Raw genomic sequence first — 12,718 nt, 5'->3', positions numbered from 1 at the left:
GCTATATATTTTTTAACATCTTTTTTGGAGTAAAATTGCTTTACAATGGTGTGTTAGTTTCTGCTGTATAACAAAGTGAGTCAGCTATATGTATACATATATCCCCATATCCCCTCCCTCTTGCGTCACCCTCCCTATCCCACCCCTCTAGGTGGTCACAAAGCACCAAGCTGATCTCCCTGTGCTATGCAGCTGCTTCCCACTAGCTATCTATTTCACATTTGGTAGTGTATATATGGCCATGCCACTCTCTTACTTGGTCCCAGCTTACGCTTCCCCCTCCCCGTGTCCTCAAGTCCATTCTCTACGTCTGTGTCTTTATTCCTGTCCTGCCCCTAGGTTCTTCAGAACCATTTTTTTTTAGATTCCACATATGTGTTAGCATACAGTATTTTTCTCTTTCGGACTTACTTCACTCTGTATGACAGACTCTAGGTGCGTCCACCTCACTACAAATAATTCAATTTTGCTTCTTTTCATGGCTGAGTCTATCTTTTGATTTATCGAAATTAGACATTTATGAATGCTTACCATGAAAAATGAATATTTAAGTCTCTACATTGCCTGCAATTTTTTGCTAGACTGTATTACTTAAAAAGAAAAATTTATTCATTTTTGGCTGCATTGGGTCTTCGTGGCTGCATGCAGGCTTTCTCTAGTTGTGGTGAGGGGGCGCTTCTCATTGCGGTGGCTTCTTTTGTTGCAGGGCACCAGCTCTAAGCACGTGGGCTTCAGTACTTTTGGCACGCAGGCTCAGTAGTTGTGGTACACGGGCTTAGTTGCTCCATGGCACGTGGGATCTTCCCGGACCAGGGATCAAAGCCAGGTCCCCTGCATTGCCAGGGGGATTCTTAACCACTGCACCACCAGGGAAGTCCCTGTATTACCTTTTAATTTGTTGACCTATATAACCAATATAGGCTAGGTCATTCTCTCTATTCTTTCCTTCTGGAATTTCTATTAGACATTTGTTGGAGCTTCTCATTATACCACTGTGTCTTTTAACCTCTGACATTTTCCATCTTTTAACCTCAATGCGTTGATTCTAGGCAATTTTCTCAGATTTGGCTTCTAGTTCACTAACCTACCTTTGGCTCTAATATGTTGTTTAGTTAGTACATTAATTTTTAAAAACAGCCTATATTTTTCGTTTATCTTCTTTTTGAAATATGCTTTTTTGTGCACTATTTTTTTCCTTTTTTCTATTCTTTTTACCCCTTTAATAATTTTTTTTCCCCCCAGTATGCGGGCCTCTCACTGCTGTGGCCTCTCCTGTTGTGGAGCACAGGCTCCGGATGCGCAGGCTCAGTGGCCATGGCTCACGGGCTCAGCCGCTGCGCGGCATGTGGGATCCTCCTGGACTGGGGCACGAACCCGTGTCCCCTGCACTGGCAGGCGGACTCCCAACCACTGCGCCACCAGGGGAGCCCACTCCTTTAATAATTTTTAACACACTTATGATTTTTTTCACATATTTTTATTATTTTCAATTCTTTGGGATCTGATTCTTCTATTTGTTTTGTTTGCTGACACTCCCTTATGGTGGTTTGTAGGTTTTTAAAATTGTGAGCTCATATTAAATGGGAGGGAGGTGAGAAGAGGTTCCCTGTCTCCTTGGGCCTGAGGTCATGTCTTCTTTCCAGATTTAAATGGCATGATCCCATCCCCACATCCCAGGATCTGTATCCCCCAGAGAAACTGCTATGGTTGTGCTAAGTATAAGCTTGCACTTAGTGCTCTTTTAAACCATTTCCTGCATTCTTCTGGCAGTCTTTATTTTAAAGTTAACTACTTATTTAAACATGTCATTGTGTTTTATTCTTTATTTTTGTATGTTTGTACTGAAGGGAGGTCTGTATGACTCAGTTTAGTTCTCCAGGTTGCTAGATGTCCTGTTATTATAACTCTGTGAATATAGTTCATTACTGGTTCTATCTATTGAACAGAAATTACTTAGTTCTTCTTAAAGTCATTTTTCTTGGAGTTTACTGACTACTTGTTTTAATTTGTATCAATTTCCTTCTAAGCCTGGTACAAAGCTGCCAGCCTAGGATTGCATTTGGGGAGTAACACTCTTATTTCACATGTTCCTCCTTCTTACTTTTTTTTTTTGCGGTACGCGGGTCTCTCACTGTTGTGGCCTCTCCCGCTGCGGAGCACAGGCTCTGGATGTGCAGGCTCAGCGGCCATGGCTCACGGGCCTAGCCACTCCGCGGCATGTGGGATCTTTCCGGACCGGGTCACGAACCTGTGTCCCCTGCATCGGCAGGCGGACTCTCAACCACTGCGCCACCAGGGAAGCCCCCTCCTTCTTACTTTTTACTCTCTTTTTGCTAGAGCATATCCTTAGGTAACTGTTTCAGAAAGGGTACTTGCAAGTAAATTGCCTGAGTCTTTGAAGATCTGAAAAGGTCATTTTACTCTCACACTTAATAATTTTACTGGCAACAGAATTTTAAGTTCAAAATCATTTTCCCTCATAATTCTGAAGGCATTGCTCCACTGTAGTTTAGTATCCAGTTCAGTGATGAGAAGCTTTACATCAATCTTGAGTGACTTTATTTTCTCTTTCAGAAAGTTTTAGGAACCTCTCTGTATCCTTGACTCTGAAATTTTATAATGATTATATCTCTATATAGATATTTTTCCATTCATTTGATGGATCATTTTTATCTCATGCTTTTCCTCAACTACAGGAAATCTTCTCCTAGTATTTTTTTGGTCAACTTCTTCCCTTCCATTTTGTTTTCTCTTTCTAGAGCCCCAATAGGCTGAAAGTGGATTTAATGGACTATTTCTCTATGTTTCTTATCTTTTCTAGCATATATATTCTCCATCTCTTTGACATTTCATTGTACATTCCAGGAGATTTCTTAAACTTTATCTTTCAGCTGCTCTAATAAACTAATTTTTATTTTAGTAATTATTTTTAAAATTTTCAAGATCCTTTTTCGCCTGTTTTTTGATTATACTTTTTCTTTATAGAATTGTGTTTTTGTTGTATGGAAACAATATCTTTTTAATCACTGAGGGTACTCACATTTTTTTAAAGCTATTTTCTTTCTTTTATGATAGTCCTTAGAGTTTTATTTTTTTAATTGAAGTATAGTTGATTTACAACGCTGTGTAGCTTGACTTCAGGATGAGGAGGCAAGAGCTGGCCTTCCGGCTAGGGGCACCTCTCTTTTCAAATGCCAGAAACAAAATGGGTTTACTCTTCAATGCGAAACGCCCAGTCTCTCTGCTTTCAGGCCCCCCTGCTTATGCCTGCTCTCTGTCCTTGCTGACTTCATGCTCAGAGCTTCTTTCTAGAGGGTCACTCTCCCTCCCCTGGTGGTCCTTCCTGATCCTGGTGGTGATCCAAATCTTGGTTCCGTTTCATCAGCAACTTGCCTGCAAACATTTCGCTATCCCATTCTCTTCAGAGTTCTTCCTACTATTTGTATAATGTTACAGCCATTTAAAAAGAGTTATAGGACAAAGGGAAGGCAAATGCCTGTCCTTAGTCTGTCATCTTTCATTTTTACTTATTTTTTTTCATTTTGCAAATTGGGTGATTGTGTGCTAAATTTTGCATAGTAAACGTATTTTCAATATAAAGTATATATAGATGTATGGCGAAAAATGTGAAAGCATTTACCACAAAACAGTAAACAGAGGTTATGTCTGGAATTGTGGGTAATTTTATTTTCTTCTTGCCTGTACTTTCTAGGATTTCCACAGTAGACCCTATTATTTTCATAACAAACATAATAAAAGTAAGTTTTAAGTGCTGATAATAGGATTGAAAGGTACTTTCTGTTATACTTTCAGAGGAGGAGTCTGCAAACATAGGCGACCCTTGCATTTGAGAGGAAAGGTGAGATTTATGTTCAGAGACCTCTGAGAATCCCAGATTTGAGAATACCACTAATTGAGAGATGGATGGACCCAAGCTACCAGGTTTATGTTTTTGTTACATGCTTCACATACAACCCGAGGAGGCAGGTAATAATTTCTCCACTGCCAGTGACGCATTATCAGGCCCTTTCAGATTTGTTCTCCACTGATAATTGAAACCAAAACCACTACTGCAGGAATCACACACCAATACCACCTACAGGGGCCAGGTAGGTAATGACAATGATTGAAGTGAACCAGGTGAGTCTGTGCCAATCTCAAGAGCACATGCCAAGTCCGCAGTGGTCACTGCTAGTCAGCTCTCACTGAATGTTGGCTTCCATTTTAAACTTTCTTCATATTGAGGTTCGACTGACATATAATGAACTGCACAGGTCAGTGTTTGGTTTAATGTGTTTTATCATGCATTTCAGACTACTATGCACAGAACCTTTTCATCATCCAGAATTTCTCCTAGTGGCCCTACCTAGTCAATCCCTGCCACACCCCCATGTCAGGGAGCCTCAGTTCTGATTTCCATCGTCATAGATTAGTTTTGCTTATTCTAGAACTTCATATAAATAGAACATTCAATTTTCAAAGAGAACTTGAAACTGTATTTTAATGAAAACTTTCTTAATTTTTAAATGTTGGAAAACAACACAAATTTTTATAAAACAATATGCGGACCCAACAAATCACACAGGCTACGTTCTATTCACTAGCAATGCAACCACTTTGTGTCTGGACTACAGTATAAACCAAGGATATACATTGTATAAGTTTATTAATTTCTCTCATGATTGTTGGTTTTGGTACTGACCATTTTTGTTTCTTATTGACTAGTGGCACATTCTTTAAAAAGGAAGGGCAAGCCTAATCTTCAGGGCATCAAGAAAGCAAAGATGGGAAGACTGAATCCCACTCCAGAGCCAACCTTGGGGATAAAGAAACCACAAGGGGAAATATCGGTATCGCCTGATTTGATGAGGAAACAAAAACTGGTTAACATCCAGAGGGGGTAACAAACTAGAAACAGAGATCACGGGGCTTCCGTTGTTTTGGCTAACCAGTAAGAAGCCGCACCTTCATTTCACCGTAGCAGCATCGCACGGAAAAGGCCCTACAAGATCTTCCCCACCCTCCCAGACTCCATCACACAGCCACCCCTTTCTTTGTTGATTTCATTTCCTTCCACTTCCCCCCTCATCACTCTGCTCCAGCCGCTCGGACCTCCTTGCTGTTTTGTGTATGTGCCAGGCCCACACCTGCCTCAGGGCCACTGTGTTGGCTAGAAAGCTCCACTCCCAGAAAGCTCCATAACCTATTCTTATCTTTTCTTTTTCTTTCTTTTTTTTTTTTTTTTTATTATCTTCGGGTCTAGTCTCAGGGTCACCTTCTCTATCCTATTTTTTTTTTTTTTTTTTTTTTTTTTTTTTTTTTTTTTTTTATCATCTTCGGGTCTAGTCTCAGGGTCACCTTCTCAGGCCACCTTATTTTAAATATTGCCCAACCAACTCCTCCACTGCCTTCCTCCCAGCTTTCTTTTTCTCCACGGCACGTATCACCATCTAACTCACAAAGTATTTTACTTCTTTATTTTCTGTCTCCCCTCCTGCCTTCGCAAAAATGACAGCTATAGGAGGACAGGTGCAAAGCAGAAATTCATTAGACACTTGTTGAATGGATAAGTGAATCAAGGAAGGAAGGAAGAAACAAAATACCCTGCTAGCTTTGGAGACTGTTGTTAAAAGTGTTCAAGAAAACAGGGACAAGTTAAGAAGATGTTATCATTTCTAATTACCTTGAGGAAGTAAAGATTAAAAAGCAAACTAATGATAATTGAAACCAAAACCTAAGAACCAGACCAACCCTGATTATACTTACTAGCTTCAAAAATTAGATTTGTGGGAGGACAAATGCTTATATATAAACACATAATTGGGTGTTTGAGTTTAGCAAGAATTAAGTTTTTCATTAGATTTAAAGTTATGATGATAAAACCATCTTTTTCTAGCACATTTGCTCCTATCTTAATTCATTTTAAGACGTAAAGAATAAATTGTGAAATAACAAAACAGCCTGTGCCCAATACCACTAAATCTTTGGGAACAATGATCAGCAATAAACATATAAAACGAATCCAATCTTAGAATTTTTTCTGAGTGCAGCCAGCTCTAGGAGGATGGAGAGTGCGGGGCTGAGCTGAATCTGTGGTTCTCCATCACATTTTTGACTCCAGGTAAGGGCAGCTCTCAGACACAAAAGTAAAGAGCCCCAGAGCCAGTAGCTTTCCACTCCAGAAGAAAATATTCCCCAACCTAAGACATTATTTAGGATTAAGTCAGGCTCTGGGATTGGTCAATGCTGAATTAGACCAAGTATGTCCAGGCTGCCAATTCACCCATGAAGATACCACTCGACGCACTGTGTATGGAAGATGCAGGGGACACGTAGGGATCGTGGGCCACAAGCCCACATCTACCAACACACAGCAGGTGGGATCCGATTTGCCTAAAGTTTAGAAAACTTGAGAATAAGTGTGTAGCAGCTCTAAGACCAATAGCAGAGAGAAAAGAAATTAAGTGTAGCTCCTTGCAATCCATGAGCCTCCTTAGCCTTGTTTTACGTTTCCTTCTTAATGCCTTTCCATCTTTTGTCAACTTAGGTCCATTTCCCTTTACTGATCTGACAGTCACACATACACAGTTTTTTTTCTTCTTCTAAGTGTTTTGGGATACGAAGGGCAGTGGGAGGAAAAAAAGGGTAGGATAAAGAGAAATAAATTTCACGGATTACACTTTAATAACTCCTATCTCTAAACTGAAGAATAATTTTCAAAGTGTGAACGTGTACAGAATTTACAATGTAATGGCAACAAGATTAGGTCCCAACAACTGATGAAAGTACACAATGTGCTCTTATCTCAGTTCTGGTAACTCGATAGTCTACAACTACTTGAGAAGGTGTGAGGATCATTTTTTTATCTCAGTTTGGACACAGAAGCTCACATTTCAGCAACGATCGATGTGATCATCCTTATCCCTTGCTGACACCTTCTCCCCAACCCCAGAAAGTCACAGATCACCTCTAGCAGAAACTTTCAATAGGCTAGTAAACACTGGCATGGATACCGAGAGAAGAGAGATAATCGTCTCTGGGGACCTTCAGGAACAGCTAATCATTTTAGATGGGCAGAGTTACACCTAATTCAGTCCATCAAAACGAACGAGGTGCCGAGAACTCGCAAAGCATTGTGGGAATATTGAAACCACAAGAAGGCACAGCATCTTCCCTGAATAAATTTAAATTGCTTGATTTGGACTGCTTCTTAGAAAGGCATGTTTAGGCTTGGTTACCATGGAGTGGACGTAATGCTGGGCCAAGCTACGCATGAAAGCAGATTTTACTGCTTTTAGGTTACACAACCTTAGAATCAGTTCTTAGCGTTTATTTAACCCAGTGATTCTCAATCTTGGCTGGACATTAGTGTTTCCTGGGGGTGTGGGGGGACTTGTAAAAAACAGAGATATCTGGGCCTGCCCCAGACCAATTAAATCAGAATCTCTGACCCAGTGTATACACATATTTTAAATAAACTCTCCAGTTCCATCAAATGCATGAAACTACACAGTAGTTGAGAACCACTGATCCCATGACACACATTTTATACATAGAAAAATTAAGGTCCAAATAATTTAATTGATTTGTTACTTAACCAAGATCACATACCTAGTTAAGGAGAGAACTTGGATTAAAACCATGATCTCCATTAATTTAGTAATCCAGTTAATGTCTATCAATGACATTCTAGGGTTGTGACCAGTTACCTAGTTGTCACTCAAAGATAAGTTAAAACTGGTTCATATCTAAGGATCAGTTAGGTTGGTCCTGATCCAAGTTAAAAGGAGACAGTAAACCGTGATGGTTCTGGCATTCTCTTTCTTACCATTTTCTTCCAAATAGTGCTACATGATTTAGGCTTCTGGAAATATTAAGGAATCTTGTAGTCCAGGTAAAATTCATCACTACCTATGACTCACTCTCCCATTTTACTAGTTCCAGGGGCCTCTACTTACCCAGATCCAACGTGCAGCACACAGAGCAGGGGGCAGGGTCCCCAGATGGGAGGTCTAGTGCAGCTCAGTGAAATCTTGATCTGTGAAGCTGAGAGCTGGAGATGGGAGAGCTTGCTCCTTGGCCCTGGGGATAGAAGAAGGAAAGTTAATCCACTGGTTACTGTTTCTTTTTAAAAGAATTTATGTCCAAAATATTCTTAATGCTGTCCACTCATTCCTAATACTAACCAACTCTCTCCAAGACACAACCACTGCTATCACAGTGGTTCACACTGAATATGGTAATTATATATCTATCTCCTTCCCAAAGGTGAACTACTATTATGTGTTGTGTGACAGTAAGTTCAAATTTTGAACTCAACCATTCCCATATTAGAAAAGTTGGCAGGTGATAAACGGTTCTGAATGAGGCATCAGTGCTAAGAGAAAAATCATCTAAGAAACACTTTCCTTGAGAAGAACAAGAAAAATTGAAAAACGAGATTCATGATGTTCAAGATAAAAGCTGATCTTGAGCAACTAAAAAATTAATAGGACTAATTTGTCTTCAGTCTTTTACAACTAATACAATTATTACTTCCCATTCACAGAACACTTACTCAAAAGGCCAGGTATTTATTCCATTTGAAGTAAATTAAAATGTATCTACAGTCTGTGGATTTACCCACATCCTTGCTTCATTTCCATTTTCCTCCATCTACCTACCTTTTGACTTATTTACTGCTCCTGTTTTTTGTTTTTTTAATAAATTTATTTATTTATTATTTTTGGCTGTGCTGGGTCTTTGCTGCTGTGCGTGGGCTTCTCACTGAGGTGGCTTCTCTTGGTGCAGAGCATGGGCTCTAGGTGCACAGGCTTCAGTAGTTGTGGCTCGTGGGCTCTAGAGCGCAGGCTCAGTAGTTGTGGCTCACGGGCTTAGTTGCTCCACAGCATGTGGGATCTTCCCGGACCAGGGCTCGAACCTGTGTCCCCTACATAGGCAGGCAGATTCTTAACCACTGTGCCACCAGGGAAGTCCCACTGCCCCTGTTCTTAAGCAAGATACCATGAATCCTCCAAAAGATACACAACATTCTAAATGAGTGTGCATTTTTTCTAGGGATCAAGTCCCTAGCTTTGGCCAGATTTTAAAAAAGGCCTGTCCCCTCCCCAAGAGTCCCCTAGAATACAACTGTTTTCAAGGGTAAAATTGGGAAGCTGATGATGATGTTGATGGCTTCTGGTATCTACAGTTAAAGGTTTTATGAAGTTGGTCTCTGGAACTATTTTCAAAAGAAGGCTTGAAAGATTTCATGAAACTGGATCTATCTTCCAAAAGAATGGACTTAGATAAGACAGTTTGGAAAGCACCAGAAATTAAATTTATTCATGCTGACTCTGTCTTCTTTCGTGCAAGATTTCACTAGTTTGAAACCAAAGGAAAGGAAAATCAACATCTAATTTTTCTTGTTGATTTTGACTTCATTAACTTAATGGTAATGCAAAGGCTAAGGAAAACGTACTTTCTTATTTAGTTGTATTACTTAGAAAACCTTTTACTTTGGAATTACTAAAATGCAGACCACCTGCAATGGCACGATAAAATTGCCAAATGATTAAGTTATCAGGGGCTACACATGGCATTTAGCATGAAGAGAAGCCCAACTGTTTTTGATTTCAAATTGACCAGGCAGTGCACACCTGCATCTACACCTTACAAATCAGTCCACTGTTGTTGTTGTTGTTTTAATTACAAAGTTCCACCATCTTCCATTCTTCTGCAGCTCTTAGCAAAGCACCTCATACAGGAAAGGTGCTCAAATTCTTGTTGGATTGAGTCAATTCTTTTGGTATCACTCATAAATTAATGAGGAACGTGTAACTCTGTATAGTTTCAGAGTAGTTAAAGAGAAAAAAAAAAAAAAGAAAGAAATGCTACGTAACAGAATTGGGGCTTCAGGTGTTACTTAACAGGCTAGAATGCTTTCCAGCAGTGCACTTAAGATATCAGCCATAGCAACCTTACCTAGGAATTCTTCCCCGTTTCTTTCTAATGCACATTGGCTTGAATTTCTCTCTCCTGCCTCCCGTCCCCTGCCTGAAAGTCTTCAGAAACAAAGAAACACTACAGAAATAATTAGAAGGATTGCCTGGCAAAAACCTATTTCAAATTTCACTTCAGAAAGGCTTATGCATCCTATTGCATGCTTCAAATTCCTCACCATTTCCAAGCTCACCTTAAATGATACATTTATATAACACCAGAGATTCCCAGTTCTCAGATAAGAAAAAGATGAATCAGTCCACCCTCCACCCCGAAATTGCCATTTTTGTTGTGTTTCCATTCAGGTTTTGAAAGTTTTAGACCCCACACTGATACACAGTCCTCATCACCGGGAGGAAAAGAATCTCCCCACCCGCCTCACAGCCTGTGTTTCCATCCTGCTTCATCGTGGGTCTGGCCCAGAGTGCGCCCCGGCTAGGCAGTCAATGCAAGCGAACTTATTTCCTGATCGACTGTTTTACAAGTCAGGGCTTTCAAAGGCCATCATATCAGGGCGGCTATTACGGTAGAGCGCCCACTGCTTAGGCCGGAGACTTGTCTTAGGCGGGAGGCCACCACTACCAAATTCTAGGGCAGGAAGGCTCTCAGCAAGCCCTCCGCTCAGGGAGAGGCCGGAGACCCGAGGTTCAAACGTCCCCCGGGCGCCGGGAGGAGGCGGGGAGCAGCCCAGTCTCCGAACCACAGCTCCCCTGGGGAACCAGAACCGTCCAAGCGGCGAGCGCATCCCGGCTCCCGGCTTGGCCGGGGGCGGCGCTGGGCTCCAGGGAGAAGACGAAGGGCAGCACCGAGGCTGGGGTACACGCGGCCTGAGGCTACGCACAGCGGGTTAAGGCGGAGGGTTCTGGGCGCCTGAGAGGCTACGAAAACAAAACTGTAAAGACCAGAGGGTTGCGTTAGAACCACAGGGGCGCACACGTTCCTCTCAAAATTCTAAGGTGGAAGGAAAGCCACACCCCGCGCGTCCAGCCCAGCAGTGCTGCGCGAGCCACACCCACGCTCGTCTCCCGCGGCCCACGGACTCCTCAAGATGGGATTCGTGCAGCAAACAGAATAGACAAGCGGGAGTATTCAAGCGGGAAACATTTCATTGCTTACCGTCATTTTTTTTTTTAATGAAAATACCCTAACAGATATTTCAAAATACACTCATTATGGAGACTCACGTTGACACAGGAACAATGACAATACTGAATTGACAGTGCAGTTGTTTTTTTTGTTTTTGGGGTACGCGGGCCTCTCACTGTTGTGGCCTCTCCCGTTGCGGAGCACAGGCTCCGGACGCGCAGCCTCAGCGGCCATGGCTCACGGGCCCAGCCGCTCCGCGGCACGTGGGATCTTCCCGGACCGGGGCACGAACCCGTGTCCCCTGCATCGGCAGGCGGACTCTCAACCACTGCGATACCAGGGAAGCCCTGTTTTGTTTTTTAAAGCTTTGACGAATTGCCTCGGATGAACACTACCTGCAAACATGCGCGACAGATTCTTTCCCAGGCATTCGAGTTAGAATTTACAAATCAGCTTTTGTTTTTTATTAAGTAATGCAACATAATATGCGATTTAGGAGAAAGGAATATAAATGGAGGGGAAATGGAGACGGGAAAGAAGGAAGGGATAAAAGAAGAAGCAAAGAGGGAAGGGAAGAGCCTGTTTTGTTTTTAACACCTAAGGTAAAAGAGAGCACCGTGGCCAGAGTGCACGAATCCAAGAAGGTGAGGGGTAGAAATGATTTCAATGTAAAAATTTTCCTCTGGCTTTGTCTTAGCAAGGATTATGGTTGGTTCATTAGGGTCATTTTTTTTTTCTTTCTGCTTTTGTGCGTTTCCAGAGTGCATACTGTTGTGACACATGATGAGCTAGCTATTTGGCAGTGGGTCTTAAAGCTGAAAAGCGCGCTTGGAGACCCAGTGGCGTCTGAGCAGAGGCCGGGTATCACCCTCGCAGCGCGGGACGGGAGAGCTGGAAATTTCCTCTCTACTCCATAGGAGGGCACTCTCGTCAAGAGCACCACACCAGCCTAAGAGTCCTGTGATGAGGAAGTTACTGGTATCTCGGCCTGTGTGTAAAACCAACTTTGCTTTTCTTCAGGCTTTGATCATCTCTGAATAAATCCTAACAGAGTGAGATACTGAGAAGGAATGGGATTCCTGTGACATGAATTTCTATTGTCGTCCATTTGACACTGGTCTTTGCCATCTTAGATTACCTTGTCACACACAGGTCCTGCAGCCCAGTACTTAAACTATAATGTACATGGGAATCACCTGGGGATCTTGTTAAAAATGCAGATTCTGATTCAGTCGGTCTGGGTTGGGCCTGAGATATGTTCTAACAAGCTCCTAGGTGGGGCTGGTGGGCCGATTGGAGGACCAAATACTGAGTAGCAACACTGTAGACAGGTGGATTATAAACTATTTTTGGATGTAGTGCTCAGGTACCTAATATAATAACAATTGTAATAGTAATACTGAGTAACACTTATTCAGTGCTTGGCACATGTGCTTGGCATTGTTCTGAGCACCTTACCTGTATTAACTTATATCACAACAACTTTGTGAGTTAGTGCTATTGTTTCTAGTTTAGAGATGAGTTTACTTTCAGTTTGGTGGTTTGATTTAATTTTTGAACTTGTAGATTAACATTGACCTCCAAAGTGAAAGCTATACAAATGTTAATAGTCAGAGAAATGTCTTCCCTCCTTTGTTCCACTCCTGCCTCC

The 12,718-nt window shown here is 41.8% G+C and overlaps 1 protein-coding gene across 1 annotated transcript in view; it reads right to left on the bottom strand.

Annotated features, from left to right (window-relative positions):
* Positions 1-8,083, bottom strand: part of SLC26A5 (solute carrier family 26 member 5) — a 50,905-nt gene extending 42,822 nt beyond the window's left edge. The window contains exon 1 of the mRNA XM_024738104.1: positions 7,959-8,083. The gene's annotated coding sequence lies outside the window, so the exon portion shown is untranslated. The remainder of the gene's footprint in view (positions 1-7,958) is intronic.
* Positions 8,084-12,718: the final 4,635 nt, after the last annotated feature.

The sequence above is a fragment of the Neophocaena asiaeorientalis genome, unplaced genomic scaffold (assembly GCF_003031525.2).
Source record: "Neophocaena asiaeorientalis asiaeorientalis breed wild unplaced genomic scaffold, Neophocaena_asiaeorientalis_V1.1 scaffold170, whole genome shotgun sequence".
NCBI lineage: Eukaryota > Metazoa > Chordata > Mammalia > Artiodactyla > Phocoenidae > Neophocaena > Neophocaena asiaeorientalis.
Note: the sequence above shows the minus strand (reverse complement) of the source record. Positions and strands in the feature narration are given on the sequence as shown.